Source organism: Ambystoma mexicanum, chromosome 6p, assembly GCF_040938575.1.
Source record: "Ambystoma mexicanum isolate Mex_15411 chromosome 6p, UKY_AmexF1_1, whole genome shotgun sequence".
In the NCBI taxonomy this organism is placed as follows: domain Eukaryota; kingdom Metazoa; phylum Chordata; class Amphibia; order Caudata; family Ambystomatidae; genus Ambystoma; species Ambystoma mexicanum.
In genome coordinates, this window is record NC_090935.1 from 330,337,242 (window position 1) to 330,355,649 (window position 18,408).

The 18,408-nt window shown below is 44.5% G+C and overlaps 1 protein-coding gene across 2 annotated transcripts in view; it reads right to left on the minus strand.

Moving 5' to 3' along the window:
- The window catches only part of NPR3 (natriuretic peptide receptor 3), a 295,266-nt gene that overhangs the window by 77,060 nt on the left and 199,798 nt on the right, over positions 1-18,408 (minus strand). The gene's annotated exons all lie outside the window — the stretch shown is intronic.

An 18,408-nucleotide genomic window follows, 5' to 3' on the forward strand; every position in this document is an offset into this window, starting at 1 on the left:
AAAAAGAAATCTTGTAAATGTTTATAACAGATGACTTTCTTTAAAAATAAAACTACCAATCAATACTTGTTTAATGCAAGTGCATGTAATAATTTTAAAAACTGTCATAAAACATGTTTTACCACTTACAAAAAGACACGTAATCTAAGTGAAGCACACAAAAACAGCTCACCCAATTATTGTATTGCTTAATAGTATTTGTGGCATAACTTGTTTTATGCATAAATAATTTGAGACAAATTTGTCTGGCACTAGTCGCATGGTTAATGTGTCACATGTGTCTACGATTTTACATTCATGGAATGAAAAGAATGTCTTGACTACTTACCGGTAAATTTCATTACACTCGGCCTCATCACGAGTTGGGCAGTAGCCCTTAAATGCGGCGGTAACGCTATTACCACCACATTTAAGGGTCTACCCAATCTCGAGTCTGGTAGCATTTACCCCCCATCCCCCAGTCTATCTGGAAGAGATTTGAAGACTGTTCCTGGATAGTGCTTTGTACAGTCTCTTTACTTCCTGCCAAGGATTTGCAACAACAGCGTTAAGGCTTTAGCAACTCTTCTTTTTAGTGCTGGCTCTTTGCCAGGACTTTTTATATCTTGAAGTTTGGGGAGATTTCTCACTGACATTTCTTGGTGTTTTTGGTATCTTTCACAGAGTTGGGTTCCCACTGTGACGAGGGAGTTCACTCATTACCCACTCTTTACTTTACAGTCTACTCCTGTAATTTGAGAGACTAAGGCCCTCATTACGACCCAGGCGGTAAGTTACCGCCTGGGTCGTACCCTTACCACCATGGTGTAAACTGTGTTTACACCATGGTGGATGGCGGATTTACCGCCCCATTCCAAGGTGAGTGGGGCGGTAAATCCCCATTTCCATTTTACCCTTCCCCATTCCCATTTTTGCCCCATAGGGCATAATGGGAATGGGGAAAGGCGCTAATTACGCCACCGTAAATTACGGTGGCGTAATTAGCACCAAGGTCCCTTTGCGGCATGGGTTTTAACGCCTGCAAAAAAGCAGGCGTTAAAATCACCATCCCGCAAAGGGACCTTGGAATCAGGCGTTAAGGGTCGGCGCCGTTTACGGCGCCGTAAACCCCTTAACGCCTGGGTCCTAATGAGGGCCTAACCCTTTTACTTTCGCGACTCTCATTGCCTTGGATATCCCCACTAGCATGAGGGAGATCACTCCAGAGGGATACTTGACTCTTGGCTCTCTGGGTATTACAACTGTGATGAGGGATATCACTCGAGGAATACTTGACTCTTCATTCTCTGGGTATTACTACTGTGATGAGGGAGTTCACTACCCAAGAATATTTGCCTCATGGTTCTCTGGGTATCGCTACTGTGATGAGGGCGATCACTCCCAAAGAATACTTGACTCTTTGGGCTCCCTGGAGTCTACCCGGCCTTCCCGCAACTCCTGTTACCTGTATCTTCACTGGAGACCGCAACCGTTTCTTCTATGGATCTCGGGTCTGTTGGTTCAGGTATGTGAGCCGTTGCTGCAGTGGTCTCAGCATGTTTTAGGGAGCGAACAAGTCTACCTTGGCGATGCCACGCCACAGCTGGATTCTTCCTTCTTCTGAAGCGAGTCAGGGTTTCTCCAGCTTGCGTGGTTGTTTTCAGCTTCTTCTTCTGAGACCGACTGTCTCGATGCTTTGGGCAGCGCGGGTTTGAATTTCCCAGGCCCTGCAGAACTAACGCCAGCTTCCCTTGCTGCTCTTCCTGCTCCCGAACACTTAAGTCCTTCTTCGATCTTTACATTATATTGCTGGGACTGTCCCAGCGTAGAGTTACTGTTTTATATTGTCATACTCCCTGGTGGCCACCTTGTCACAGTCCTTTGGTAATTCCTTCTATGGTGTATGTTTCTTTGGTTCTTCCTGGTCTAAGTTCTATCTGGTTTTAAAGGTGAAATAGCAGAGACTTCACAATAATATACAGTAGTAGTTTCAGGTTTGGGCCGGAGAAGGAGTCAATGGTGCCATGGCTTCTGTGTACCAGGGTTTGGGGAGGACTTTCACGGGACGAGGGTCCTTATCCCCATAAGGAGAGTCTCTTCCTATGAAGTCCTCTCACCTTCTACCACCCAGAGGGGGACTATTGGGTGGCGTCCTCATCTCCCTAGCCTCCTAGGGAAGTGCTCCCCTCTGGGGAGAAGTGACAAGTTCCTGTGAGTTGTTACATATCCTTCCCCTAATGGATTTGGTTCCCCCATCTTCCTCTAATGGAAATTGAGACAGGAAATATACATGCCCCTGTTCTGTACCCTTATTATGTTCTACAAAAAAAAGGGTTGGAGGTCTAAAAACCAACACATTAAAGCCAATACAGGTCAAGGAAGAATGGTCAGTTACCAATTAAAATGTAAGCCAAGTTAGATTATAACATATACTACATCCCACTTGATGAAAAGGGCTTCCAGCTTGATAGTGGCATTGTATTATCCTACTGGGGAATGAGCTTCCTGCTCACACATAGAATGGGATGTTCTACCTCATATTCTTGGGAAAGAACAGCCCCAAGACCCACCTTGGACACATCCGTCTGTAATATAAATTCCTTGTTGAAATTGGGAACTTTCAGTACTGGTTTGCTGCAATGTGTTTCCAGGTGTCAAAACTGGCCTGATCTTGCTTTTCCAATGCAATTTTCGGGGTTCTTGCATTTTTCAACTTATCCATCTGACAAGATGTTATTGTAGAATATCTAGGGGTAAATCATCTATAATACCTTGTAAGGCCCAAAAGTGCCTGAAGATCTCTCTTCATCGTAGCCTTGTCTTTATTTAATTGAGGTTGTACTAGGCCATTTCCCACAAAGAACCCCAGATACTTTCAGACGACAGAGCAAGATGGCACTCTTTAGGGTTGGCTGTTAGTCCAGCCCGGCTTGTCTCAGGGCCCTTATGACCTCAGACAGATGGAAGAGGTGATCCTCCCAGGTTTTGCTGTGCATTAATATTTCATTGAAGTATGCGCCACAGAAGTGTCAAAAGGGCTGCAATACCCTGTTCAGCCTTTTAAACGTTGCTGCGGCCCAATGAAGTCCAAAATAAAGGACGTCAAATTGAAATAATCCCTGGTGATTAGAGAAAGCTGTTTTTCTTTTGTCTGAGGTGTTCAACAGAATCTGCCAATAGCCCTTTGTCAGATCAATGGTGGAAACATAGACTGCTGGACCCAGTTTATCAATTAGACCGTCAATTCTAGGCATAGGATAATTGGAATTCAGCTTTCTAAAGTCTATACAGTACCTCCATGACTGATCTGACTTGGCGATTTTGACTATTAGCAAATACCCGGGTCTTTCTGATGGATCTATTATATCCACCTAACTTCTTGAAGGATTATTTCCTTTTTCTCCTCAGGGATCCTTTAGGGTTTCATATTAACCACCTTCCTGGGGGGTGGTGCAAGTGCAATGAATGAAATCCTGAACTCTGCCTGGCTCACTATTAAAGACATCTGGAAATTGATCTAACAAATCCTGGATGTCTTGTTGATGTTGGAATATTACATTGGGGGAGATTAAGTTATTATCTGGTGCTCCCTCCATTAATAATGTGCCGGAACGAATGTGGTTTCTACTGGGTCCACCCTCCCCTTCTTCAGGAGATGTATGTGATATACCTGAGTTTTTACTTTCCGGTGGGGTTGGGCTACCCGATAATTGTATGGTCCAGTCTTTTGCAATATTTCATATGGCCCATACAATTAGGAAAAATCTTTTGTTTCCGATGTGGGCAAAATAACCAGTACCTTTTGGCCTACATAAAAGGAGCGACAGAGAGCTCTCTGATCGTACTGAGTCTTCTGACTTACCTGGGCTCATACCAGATGCTCATTTGCTTGTAAGATCTCTTATAACAGCCATGTGTTCTTTCATGTGTTGAGCGGGTTGTGACATGAGGAGGGCAGCCTCTTCCCAGGTTTCCCAGAGCATGTCTAAATCGTCTCTCAGATCACATTCATAGAGAAGCTCCAAAGGAAAGAAACCTAAGGAAGCCTAGAGAAACCTTCGGATTATGAATAGAGGCCAAAGGATCATTGTATCCCAATTGCACCCATCAGCTTCAACCAGCTATTTAAAGATGTTTTTCAAATCTGGTTAAAATGCTCCACTAAATAATCTGTTTGCAGATGGTACATAAGAACTTTATCTGAGCATCTCTTTACATTTCTCCATTAGCTTGGAGATGCAAGTGCTACCCTGAGCCATCAAAATCTCCTTAGGAACCCTCACCCTGGATGGGAATGGAATGAGATGTTTCAGGATCTGTTGGGAGGTGTTTTTCAAGGGGAATGCTTCAGAATACTGGGTAGCATACTCTAAAATGACAAAAATGTATTGGTTCCCCAATTTTAAAGGCTCCAACGGACCCACAATATCAAATCCAATTCTCGAGAAGGGTACGTCAATAATAGGAAGAGGTTGTAACAGCGCTGGTGGTACCAAATGTGTAGCAATCATTTAGCATAGGGCGCACATAGTAACAAAGTTCTGAATGTCAGCATGAACCCCTGACCAATAAAAGCAGGGAAGTATCTGACTTTGAGTTTTTGTAATTCCCAAATGTCCTGATGTTAAATGCGTACGAGCTATTTCTAGGACTATCCGTCTGTGGCTACGGGGAACTACCAGTTGGGTTCTAGATACCCCTTCAGATGTCATTTCACATCTATAATGTGAGGGGGAATAGCTCAGAGGTCAAGTGTTTATCTTGGAAGTAAGTCCACGCAGCGCAACACAGGTTTGAATCCCAAACCCGTGCCTAGAAACCAATCTCTGGTATTAAGCATGTTACAAAAGAACAATTATAATTATAATTATATAGGAGCCCCCATTTGAGAAAAAAGAAAGGTACCCCTTGTATCCTACCCTCACACTCTTAGATGACTTTTGATAAAGCTTCCTTCAGGGTAGGACCATCACGCTGGCAAAGGCTAAATCCGGAATGAACTCTGCCTTGTCAGCTATCGGTCAGTGTGTTTCTACAGTAGATGAGTCATCTTTTGTTTCTAAGCATCCTGATCTTTCTTGGAGGTTTATGTTTGCTTCCCTAAAGCCTTTGGTGCCCCTCTCTGTGAGTTCCTGCTCTTGAATTTCAAAGGATAGGGAAAGACTGCACACTCCATAATCCCATGTGCAATCTTTTCACCTGCTCCTACAGGATATGTTTGCTTCCCAATATTATGAAGCAGGATTTGTATGGCTCCATGGTGGTAGGGGTCTATCACACCAGCCATAACATCCAGCCCATGTTTCCTGGCCAACCCTGACTTAAAGGCCAACCGGATGTACGTGCCTTTTGGGGGTGGTGGGTATAATTAACCCTGTAGGAATGAATTCTCATTCTCCTACGTAATGTCACTACTGCTGAGAAGGTAGAAGGCAATTGATTCAGCAGTGGGAACAGTTGTGCTAGATGATCTAGCACTCTGCTTACTAAACTTAAGGGGCCCCCAATCTATATCAGTTGGGCAGGATCCCACTGCTGACATATGTGGATAGATGGAGTAAGGAGGCTAATGAAGTGATATGATTTTGGCTACAGACTTTTATTCAAATAAGGAAAGAACCTGCCTTTTGCTATTTCTAGCAGGGTCTTCCCTACCTCAACACAGAATAACTCTGGTGCTCCTCAGAATGTAAGTCAAAAACCCGTTTACAGTCCTCTGTCCAAACCAACTACTCTATCCCTACAACTAAGAAATAAACCAAAAAGGGTTCAAATAACTTTTTATCAAAGCTACTAGGAGAATGACTCCTTTCTCCTGGTGAAACAATTCAATCTTAGGCTGACTTAACAGCAGTCTCTTGCAATAGGGCCGGATTTACCAAATACTCTTAGACCAGGAGAATGACTCCCATCTCCTGGTCTGTCTGGAAGAGTTTTGAAGACTGTTCCTGGATAGTGCTTTGTACAGTTCTTCAGAAATCTCTTTACTCCCAGCCAAGGATTTGCATACAACAGAGTTAAGGCTTTATCACCTCTTCTTCTTAGTGTTGGCTCTTTGTTAGGACTTTTTTTTATATCTTGACATTTGGGGAGATTGCTCCCTGACCGTTCTTGCTCTTTTCTGTATCTTTCACAGGTTTTGGGGTTTCCACTGTGACTAGGGAGTTCACTGCAAAGTCACTGTTGAGATTTATGTTTTTTGTATCACCACCGCCATGAGGGTATTCACTCCTGACACATTCTTTACTTTGCAGACTACTCCTATAATTTGGGAGACTACCCTCTTTCCTTTCATGACTCTAATTACCTTGAATATCTTCACTAGTATGAGGGAGATCACTCCAGAGGAATATTATTGGTTCTCTGGGTATCACTACTGTGACACTGGATTTCACTCTCAAATAATAATGGACTCTTCAGGCTTCTTGTAGCCCACCCAGCTTTCCCGTAATTCCTGTCACCTGTGTCTTCACTGGGGAGTTCTACCAGTTCTTTCCGGGGTCTCAGGGCGCTGTTGGTTCTGCATGTGCTCTGAGCATATTCCTGATTTCCTCTCCATTGGTATGTGCAGCTCTACAAAGCTGTTGCCACGGTGGTCTTGGCATGTTTTAGGGACCACTCGGTCCACCTCAGAGAGTCCACGCCCAGGGTGGATTTTTCCTGCTCCTGTAAAGAATCGGGTTCACTCCAACTCGCATGGTTCTTTTCGGCTTCCTCTTCCGAGAGAGACTGTCTCTTGATGCTTCGTGCAGTGCAGGTTTGAATTTCCTGTGCCCCGCAGGATGGATGCCAGCTTCCCTCGCTGCTCTTCCTGCTCCTGAACACCTACTGTCCTTCTTCAATCTTTTCTTTATATTGCTGAGACTGCACTAATGTAGCGTCACTGTTATTTTCATGCCTCCTGGTTGTCACCTCATCACATTACTTTGGTAATTCATTCTAAGGTGTATTTTATTTGGTTATTCCTCGTCTCAGTCCTATCAGTCTTACAGGTGCGATAGTAGAGACTTCACATTGACATACAGTAGTAGTTTCAGGTTGGAAGGGAGAAGAAGTCAATGGGGCCATGGCTTCTGGGTAAAAGGGTTTAGGGAGCCCTTTCACAGGGTGAGAGTCATTATTCCCATGAAGGGTCTCTCCCTATGAGGTTCGCCTGCTTTTTAACACACCCAGGGGGGCCATTGGGTAGCGGCCTGACCTCAATAATCTCATTGGGAAGGTCTCGCCTCTGGGGAGAAGTGACCAGATCTGTCAATTGTCACAGATCTCCTGAAGGAAGTGTATCCCCCTACATGAAGGCAGCTCAATTCATTTGTGGGTTTTACTAAGATGTGAGGGAAGGTGTTACACAAGGCAGGTTTAGAAATGAAGGGTGGTTGGTGCCTTATAGAGCATTTGAGAATTTTTTTGAAGAGTGTGGAAGATTGTTATCTGTTTATTGTTGGTTCTTTCTTGTTGTTGGTTCTTTCTTGCGGTTTAGCGTGTTTTTTAATCCATTTCCAGATCCCATTTTGTCCATGTTTGTTCAAGTTTGATTACATTAACCTTATAAAAAAAGTTAGATTTTTGCACTTGCACAAGTTCACAGCTATGCATGTTCCCAAAAAATACAAAATCCCCCAGAAAAAGTGACTTTTCCATTTGTGTGTTTGCCATGTACTGTTTGTTTTTATTGTGGTTGTAGTAGTAGTCGTGGTGATACTCTTCTATTAATAATGAGTAGAGTTGTAATTTTAGGCATAGGGTGTTTCTTCACCTGGGTCACATGTATGAGATCTCCCTGGTTGTTCACATCTGGGTTCTCGGGTTGAGCAACAGTGAGCACACAGAAGCAGATTCCACAAGCCTCAGAAATACTGTTCAGTGTTCCCATTTGTGGCAGTGATTGGCACACCTGCAATGCTAGCAAGAGAATGCAAAGAAGTCCATTGTGGGTGTGAGAAGGAGGTGCCGCATATCTTCTTGCAGGAGGGAGTTCCTCCCATGATTGATGAGGGGGAGGAATCTTTTGTAGGGCTCAGGCGACAGAACACCAAAGAACCCCTCAGTCGGCATAGGAGGTGGACGCAATGTGGGAGGCCTTATCAGTGGAAGAAGAGGTGGGGCTAGCAGTGTATGCCATAGCAGTGATGAGCACAGAGGCAGAGAGGGCCTCATGTGGTCAGCCCTCCAAGAGGAATCCCAGTAGCAGGCAGGCCTGTCCCTCATGTGGGAGCAGGGTGTGGCAGCAGAAAGCACCCTTGTGAGATGTTTGGGATTGGTGCTGACTGGGTGAATGACAAAGAAGGAAGTGGTTGTCACCAAGAAGGGTGAGGGTGCTGCTTGGGATAATGGGGAGGTCTGTCAGGCAGAGGTTCAGGGGGGACAGCCTGCAAAGGTGCAGCACCAGGGGATGAACCTAACTGAGGGGGAGAAGGAACAGGTACGGGTAGAGGTGTGGCAGAGAAACCTCTTCTTTCCCTGATGGAGGGGAAAACCAGGTGTTGCCCCATGGAGTAGTGACCTAAAACTCCCCACACATCCTACTGGTCCTAGGTGTCCGACTATTTGTGCCCTGCCCTCAGGGAGGATCATTAGGTGGGAGTAGAGTGAGACGTTCTGGTGGAGGGGTGTGGAAAATGGGTCAATGAGCAACTGCTGGTGGCACAGATGTACCAGGAGCATATGTCCTCAGACGCTAGTAACCTCACAGCTACCATCGCCCCCTCCAGTGGTGGTGAGGCGGAGGGTTCGAGCACATCCTGGGGCCAGGTTAAATCACGGCACAGTGAACATACCTGTGGTGTAACCTATGCACCTGTCCAGCCGGCCCGATCAGCGTTAGTGGCACAGCAACTGTGGTCAGCAGAAATCCCATTTTGCCAGTGCTGCCCCCTTACCCGAGAACCTGAAGGGTAGCTGCGGCCTGTGAAAAGCCTGGGGACCCTAAGCATTGGCTGCACTATGTTGACGAACCTGAGAACCCTATGTGCTGGCTGCAGCCTGGAATAAAACAAATCACCCAAGTGGCGGTCTGCTCCGTGAGAAAAACCAAAGACCCTCAAGGTATGAATTCGCTCTGTGGTAGAAGATAAAAACTTGACAATGTGTGATCTGGAGTCAAAAATAGGTCTTGAAGTTTAGTCACTGTTACAGCTATACAGTTCTTAACCACATGCAGCAAAAATCAACTCTGCTCCACTTTTCAGTGTCTGACAAGAACTGGATAAAGAAATCATCATCATCCGAGCTGGTGTATTGGCTATGAGTGCATGCTGTTCCATAGTCTTCCACAATGAATTGACTTTAAATCATCATCCGAGCTGGTGTATTGTCTATGAGTGCATGCTGTTCCATAGTCTTCCACAATGAAGTAACTTTTAATCATCATCCGAGCTGGTGTATTGTCTATGAGTGCATGCTGTTCCATAGTCTTCCACAATGAAGTAACTTTTAATCATCATCCGAGCTGGTGTATTGTCTATGAGTGCATGCTGTTTCATGGTCTTCCACAATGAAGTGACTTTCCATATTTTATGAATATCAATTGTACAACGTGTGACACTGCCCAACGTCTCCTTCGGTTAGAGATAATAGTACCAGCTACACTAAAACCTCTTTCGGATTGCACAATGGCGCGGCAACCGATTAGTGATTCAACGGCAACTCGTAAAAAAAGTGCCATAGGCCAGAAAGACTGTTTGCTTTACCAATACCGAAGCAGGTCACCATCCTTTCCTAGGAGTGAAGTGAGTGATGGGCATCAAGCACATGTGCGTCTGATAGCCTGCTGTATGTTCCTGTAGATGGATCATATTTAAAATGTCTGAATCACTGAACAGGATATCCCATGGATTCTACAGGTGTCAGTAATGTACTGCCTGTTGCTGATGCTTTCATCTTAGTGAGCTTGTCAAGCCGGTTGTGGTTGGCAACATTGAGGCTGGTTGGCGTTCTTATTGCTGCCTTTATATGTGTGTCAGTTGATATTACAAGCGCTGGAGCAAAACATCTTGGAACATGTGCATAGGGTCTACCATTGTGATGCATGGGATATCCTCCTCCCCTAAGGCATACTGATAGAAAGAGGGTGCATTTACTGTGAAATGGTACTCAATGTTACTTTTAATTCCAACTACTCATGGATCACCACGAAAGGTTGAAAGTTGGTCAATGTTGCTACCGGAACCACATCCTCAGAGGCTACTGCTGTCCTTTTTATAATGGTGGGTAGGGGGGTGGGGGGAAATCATTGTTCTTGGGAACGTTTCCTCAGACCCCTTCATGTTTACACCTGGCTCCAGTACGCATGCATTGAAGCGCCATCAGGGCCATTCTGTTCCTGGAGACTTGTGTGACTGATTCTAGGATGCACCACCTGTACACATCTCTTCTGATTCTGATGTGGATGGAACGGGACACCACAGGCAGGACTCCGAGGTGGTCTCTAATGTGAGTAGAAACGTCTTCATCTATCACATCCTCATGCAGATACTTTCTAATCTGTTCCTGCGCTGCCTCCACTAAGGACTCCCTGCCAATGCCCCCACTGCTGCCCAACCAATGCTGTGACGATGAAGCTGAGCATTAACACGTCATCGTGCATTCTGCGGTGCCAAAACCTTATGCATGGGCAGTGCGCAGTCAGATTCTCTTTATCAAGATTGATGAGGAAAAAGAAATGAATCAAGCAGAGGTCAAACAACGAGACAATAGATTTAATTTGTGGAAAACTATGCACACGCATTGTCTGATATTACAAACCTCAACCAGTGCCATATATGGGACAGTGGCGTAACACAAAATGTGCGATCCCCCCTGCATGCCCTACCAATGCCCCCACCCCCCACCGCCAGTGGGCCCCAACGCTGCGCATGGGCAACATGGAGCCCACCGCACTGCGGGGGACCCCATTACGCCAGCAATTAGGGGAGGGGAATGCAAATGCTGACAATCCCCCACAAACTTGCATTTCTATTCAAGTGCATTTCCGATATGTATCTGAACATGGACCTTGCACCTTTAAGATCTCGACCTAAATAACGCAGTCAGTGAGGGACAGTGCATTGCTGGTAGTAAAATGAGGAGCCTATTTGATTAAAGAGATGGAAGTCATTGAGATATAGTTATAGCAAACGGTTTAAAAAAGGAGTTAGATGGTTTTAATTTCAAATTATGCTTTTGAAATCCCGCCTTTATGTTAGTTGAATGATTAATTACTTGTATTTCACAACCAAAACCCTTTTGGAAATTGTGTACAATCCACTTGTAGGGTATATTTGGCTGCATGTGCACTCTTTCTGAAACCCTAATGAGGGCAATTCATTTTCAAAATGAAGCAGTTATGCTGTGTTGGAAATGACTTTCTGTGAATAACATATTCAGTCATTAACTATGCATGCCTAGATGTAACTTGCAACTTGATAACGTTAATGAATCAGACATTAGGTAAAGATTGTTTGGCCAATGGCTCATGATCATGCAGTTTTAGCATTGCATATGATGTTACAAACAGAAGGATGAATAGTCAATTATATTTTGTTTGTGGCACATTTTAGTCTGCACGAAGGGCCACTATATGTGCCACACCCTTTGCTGCACATGAAATATGTGAAGCGGAAAAAGTACAATTTGTTAGTTTGATTGCCCTTTTAAGTTTAATCTAATGTGCATGGCTTTCTAATTAGTTAGGCAAATACTGCGTTCTGTTTCAAATCATGTGCTTTCATTCTGTTTGGTGTTCAGTGATCCTTCCATTCTTCTGGTTCTGCTTTGTGTGTGTGGTTTATTTCCAGCACCACAAGAGAGCTCAGCCTTGCTTCCTAAGTCTGTTTATCCAAACCTGTCATCCCCCATTCTCTGGCCAGAACAGTACTTTCCGCCTTCCAAAGAATGATCTCGAGATGGGCCCGGCTCATTCACCCCAAAGTCCAAAGACATTTCATTAAAAAACACCACCATTACATCACTACAGCTACACGGCCTACTTCACATGACACACTCACACCTCTACAGTCACACTTTACAGCACCACCACTCCACTGCAAACCACTTCAAGTCCCCATACCACCACAACTCTACACTGCCACTGCTCCTCTGCACCACCATTCCACATCACCACCAGTCCACACTCCACCACCCCACTTCACACCACCACTCCTAAATGTTAAATGGAATAAGCAACTCCAAATGCCCAAGCTATTTGGTTTGCCGATGCTGTTTTACTTTGATTTCATTGTTCATAGCTGTTTGTAATCGGTGAACATTGGGTAGGCTGTCTACATAAAATCACATTTACAACAGATTTAGGACACAATTCAGAAAGAGATGTAATGTTATTGCTGCCGATAAGTGAAAAAGGTTATATTTGATATTACCAAAGCAAATTTCAGAGTGGTACATTTCACCACAAACAAAATACCCCAAAAATACTGAATTTTCTTTCTTTTTTTTTTAATTTGGGGTGTTGGGGAGTGTGGAGGGGGGTGGGCTTCCTATGTCCATCCCCCAAGCCCCTGTTTTTCTATCCTTATAACCCTAACCCGACCCATTTTAACCTCTTACCAGTCATTCAACATTGATGGCAATATCATTAAGGTCTCTAAGGATACCAAAACTCTAGGAATTTACCTTGACTCTACACTATCATTGTGTAGACAAACCAATGCTGTCAGTTCAGCTTCTGCCTAACGTGCAAACTTATTACTGCCTGTAGACCATTCTTGACTACTCCCAATTGCACCACTCTGGCTAGAACACTCGTCATGTCCAAGACAGATTATTGTAGTGCCTTTTACTTTGGGACTAGTCAATCTAACCTTAACAAACTGCAAGTCATTCAGAACAATGCCATTAGAGCAGCATTAAACATACCTAGAAATCATCACATCTCTAACCACAGACGAAATCTGCCTTGGCTTCCTGTTAAGCATAGAATCTCTCTGAAAACACTTGCCCTGACTCACAAGTGCCTGTCCAACCAGGCCCCTATTTACTTAGCCAACTGACTCACACTCCACAGTTCCTCTCGACCCATGAGAGCAGCCCAAGCACAAAGTCTATCCCTTCCTAGATTTAAACTTGAAAAAGCAGGTGGCGCTAGCTTCCCTGTCCTGGCCTCTAAGCTCTGGAATACCCTTCCTAATGCTATCAGATCCGAATGTTCCTTCCAATCCTTTAAGAGCAAAACCAAAATGTGGCTATCAGCACAAAACATATAAGATATTTGACGCTATACCACGGATACTGTCACTCTGTCACTAACTTTCGCATCCTGCTGTATAGTTCACGTGCATATTACGCTTGTGCTACTCTTTGCATATTTCTCTGGTACTTAGATAACTTATGTATATCCTTCTTGCCTGTACATGTGTTTGTATTTTATATTGTATATATTCTTGTTATACCGTAGCTCTACCTGCATGCTATCTGTAAACTGGTAGAGCCACCTATTTTTTCCATGTATGTAATTGTAACTTTGCCTCCTAAGATATGTACCATATGCCTTTGGGCCCGGTGCGCTATATAAATAAACAGAAATACAAATACCCCACTACCCTATATGTATTTATTTAATATGTTCTGTATTTTTTGGCATTATGGTTAAGGCGAAATGTACCACTCTGAAATATGCTTCAATAAATTGACTGGGTACTGTGGAAAACATCCTATTACAGAAGAGAAAAATACCAATCAATCCGTCCATGTGATTGGCTGGTGCCCACCAGTGATAACTAGATTATCACTGGGAATTATCTTTGTGATAAAATATAACCAATACAAAAAATACTGAACATATGACTATTGACAGCCGTAAGCAGCTGTTGCAGTGTGACGTGAGTGTGCATGTGTGTGTGTGTGTGTTTAATGTGTTGCCACATAATACTGGAGTAATAATGTGAAAGTGACTTGTGTTCTCCAGGCTCTGTCTCTCAAATGCACATCTGTAACAGCCAGCCTTCTTTTGTCCACGGCTGTATTTGCAGCCCTGCAGAAAATGCAGAGCAATGTGTTTCCAAGTAATATTTCCATCCGTCAGTATTTACTACGAGCGGTAATGCCACAGGAGCGCAATACAGAATAGCGTCACTGGCGGCGTTACCATCCAGCAGAGCTGTAATGGCGGCAGAGCTCTAATTTATCGCCGGCTGTATTTCTTCCGGAATGAGGCCATTAATGTTTCCTTCAAAACACATCGATATTGCTCACCTGAGCAAATATTTGGGGACAAACCACCTTAAGCCAATGAAAGTGGTGTCTTTTCCATTTGTAGACATTGAGAAACGTTCAATGCTACGGTAAAGGTGTAAATGGGATTTTAACATGTCTCTGCTGGGGCAATATTATTTCAAAATTCTTGTAGGAAACAGTTTTATTGCAAAATGATCCGTTTCCTTCCCAAAAATGTGCTACGTTATGGAGATTCCGCGCCAGCTTTCTTCTAGCCAACCCTGAGACAGCAGCCGGCCGGCACCCGGCCATGAAACGCTTAGGCCTGCATGGCGGGTGTATTACTCAAGCGCCATCCTGTTTATCACGATTTAGCACCTGTATGGTTAGAGGTGAAGGATTGAATCCTTAAGGTGGCAGCGCTGGACGGAGGGCTGTGTTCAAAATCTAAGCCATTGAGAAAAGCGGGTCATACCACAGTGAAGACTCTGCTCCGCAGCTTTTGGATAAAAAGTACTCCCTACTGTACTTTGCCGAGGAGTTCCTTTATAAAGTCCAGAACTCTGAGGTGACTTGCAATATCCTTTCTAAGGGCCTCATCACGACCTCGGCGGTAACCCTTAAATCCGGCGGTAGCACTATTAACACCGGATTTAAGGGTCCGCCGAATCAGGGCCTCGGCGGGTTTCAACCCAGCTCTGAGCTGGTGTGAAATCCGCTGAGAATTCGCGCTCATACCGCCGCCGGGAAATCCAGCGGCGGTATGAGCGCGAAATTTCCCCATTGAGCCCAATGGGGAATGGGGCATTCCCGAATGGGCTCAATGGAGAATGGGGACTTCCAAGTCCGCCCAACTCGTGATCCCGCGCTATCACCGCCGAGGTCGTGATGAGGCCATAAGTATGTTAGGGGCCGTTTCATAATGTGCGTATAGATTCTTGCTCCCATGCGTTCAGCTCCAGCAGTGCACAAAATAAATGTACTCCCATAAACCGTTAATGCCTGTAAAGTGACACGGAAAGCTATTTTACGCGACAGGAATTTGAAAAGCTTGACACAGCTTCAATGACGTGTTGCAGTGAACGCTTGGATTGTGCTCTGTGCTGTGGCTGCTGTAACTGATTATTGAGCAGCAGTTATGTCATGTCATGTTATTACAGGTCCCTAGGGAGGTCACAACTAGCCTGTACTAAGAAATTGCAGGCTTCCACGTACTATACAAATAAAGTACTATCTTGCATGGAGAAAGCAAATGCAATACCGGGAAATTCAATCAGGCACGATGTGTAATTGATCAACTCGTGTAGGGCTGGTTGTAGTAGGTGTACTGAACACTTAGAAGCACCATTTATAATGAAGGACCGATCACGGATACTTAGACTGAGGTGACCACCTTGCCTGGAAATGGAAAGTTGCACAATTTCATAATTCTTGAATCGGAATTTTTGTTTCCAAATTCTGGAGCATCTGGTCCTTTTAGTTGTTCATGCTTCTGGCATGTGAAACATCGTGTAGCCCAGTTAACTGCCTATATAGCGGGGCTGATGCACAGCGATGGAAAATTCAGCCTGCAGATCAGGCACACGTGCCTGGGACAGCTGTTTCTACCCACGGAATTAACCGAGTAGGAGAGCAGCCATGACTTCCAGGATACACACAAATGCCCACAATGGGAGCATGTACCAATGAGCTACCGTATCTGCAGTTTCACCAATACAATCCTTTATTTATTTACGTAGACTCTGGGTTGAGGTAAATACCAGTATGCTATTGGGATCTATTTGATGATTGGCTTGACTACAATCACCTGGAAATATGTGTGTTGTTTTACTGAGGAATAAACATTGTTTACTTTTGTCTCATAGAATGAAATGATGGTTCCATGTAATTATGTCCCTGCAAAAATATACCCTGACAAAAAAGTCGCAGTTTTTTGCAGAGACATTACTACATTGAACATGTGGGGGACAACCCCGCAGCCCCTGTTTTTTTTTTTTGTTTTTTTTTTTTTTTAAAAATGGGAGCAGGGCTCATCCCTGCAACCAGTCCCCATACATAGGGCCTCATCACGAGTTGGGTGGTAACGCCGACGCTAATAGCCCTACCGCCAAACCCCCTGGCGCTATTAGTGCCGGATCACGGGTTTGGCGGAAGGGTTATTGCCCATTCCCCATTGGGCCCATTCGGGAATTCCTCATCCCCCATTGGGCCCAATGGGCAAAATTCACGCTATTACTGCTGGCAGATTTCCAGCCGGCGGTAATCGTGCCGAAAATCGGCAAATTTGCAGCGGATTTCCCCCCAGCTCAGAACTGGGGGGAAATCCACCAAAGCCATGATCTGGCGGACTCTTAAATGCGGTGGTAATAGCGCTACCACCACATTTAAGGGTTACCGCCAGACTCGTGATGAGGCCCTATGTCACCATATATTACCCGATTCCCGAAATTACTGATTGGTCATTTACTTTGCTGAATTAACTTTTTCACAATAAAATAGGTTTGTATCTGTTGAGTAATGGGGTACATGGGGGTGTTATGGGGAGAGAGAATGCCACAAAGTCATTTCAACAAAGTAAATTGCCACTCAGCAATTTCTATGAACTTACCTAGAAGCACTACAATAAGTGATAAAAAGATGTTTAACAAGAGTGGGACGCCTTGAATCATTGCAAACTAAGGTTAAACATTCCGCTTGCATAGCAGCATCTTTCATTGCTAAGCATCTACCTTCTACAAGATGTTGGCTTATTACCACGCATGAAAGCGTGGCAACTCTACTGTGCACATGCATGTAGCTTGGTGGCCTAGAGATTGCTTCTGTTTTTATGATCACTGACCAAGCACGGATATCTGAGGTATCCATGTGGACAGTGACAGAGGACCATGGTTTTCCCGTAATTATTTACCACGGTTTTCATCAGATGGGTCAGAAAAATGATAACGTGGCGTACATGATTACAAAAGATAAAAGGAAATCTAAAAGAATCATTAGGGAGGCCATCTTTGAAAAAAAGATCAGCAACGCTATGGCCCTCACATGCCTCGGTGCTGTTCGACCTTGACATGTGCAACATGGTCTGCACTAGTGCTCTTATAAAAAAATAAAAAAAGGCAGTAATTTCACTGAATCCAGACTCATTCAGCCGGGCTCTGCCTGCCCCAGAGTACAATAGAGCCCATCACTGGCCCTGCACGAACTACACTAGCTCCAGTGAAAAGAACACCATTTTGGAACCCACTGAGGTCAGTGGGACAGATTCTCTCAGGTACTGGATCCTCATTAGACCCCCAGTTCTAAACATATGCTTGGGCACCTCCAGGCAGAAGAGGCATGGAGGCAAAAGTAGGAGAATGCAGGGCTTGCTGTGTTCAGCTGCTCTTCCTTTAACTATATAGCCTGCAGGACTTTCACACCCATCAGTGCATTGTGGGTCACTTTCTATGCCATCTAACGAGAGTCTGGGCACCCTTCATTCAACCAGCGGTCCATGAAAAGCCCTTCGCCTCCACGGCTGGACACTCATGAGACTAATCCAATGTACATCTATCCTCCGTTTCCAGCAATGGGGTTGCTCCTCAGTTTCCTATACATAAATGGCATTCCGGAGGATGTCTGCTTCCTTGCAGCTGTAGCCACAAGCTGGCAAGTTAGAAATCAAATATATACTCAGAAATATGAAGTAACTACATTTAATTGTACAAAGTGATATAAATAATGATTCAGGCAAATGTTAGCGGCTAGCTCACCAGACATGTTCATTAGGCATCTGTGTTATCACTGAGAACAAGCATGCTACCGCCTACCACATAGGAATCAATGGATACACTGTTATTACATGATTCATATCCGGATTTCCAACATTGTACGATCGGACCGAAAACAAAAGGTCCGACCGTACAAAAAGACCGGAAAATGCTACCACCAAAGGTTGGAAAACCAAAAGTTCGAACCTTTGATGGTAGCATTGTAGGTAAGCATTAAAAAAAAAAAGGGCTGCAGGGGCGTCCCACACAACACCCTGCTCACTGTACTTTACAGTATACTGAGCGGGGGTTGCAGGGGAAACCCCTACAGCTCCCGAAAAAAAAAGCTGAAAAAGAAAAGGACCCTGCAGTGCAATGACAGGTAAGTGGGGTGTGGGTATGTTGGGGGTGCGTGGGTGGCTGTGTCGTGGATGTGGGTGTGTAGGGGTTATGGATGTGAGTTTGCATGGGAAATGTACAAACCTTTTCTGGTTTGAACCTTTTGTGGTTCGCATGTGAAATGTACGAACCACAA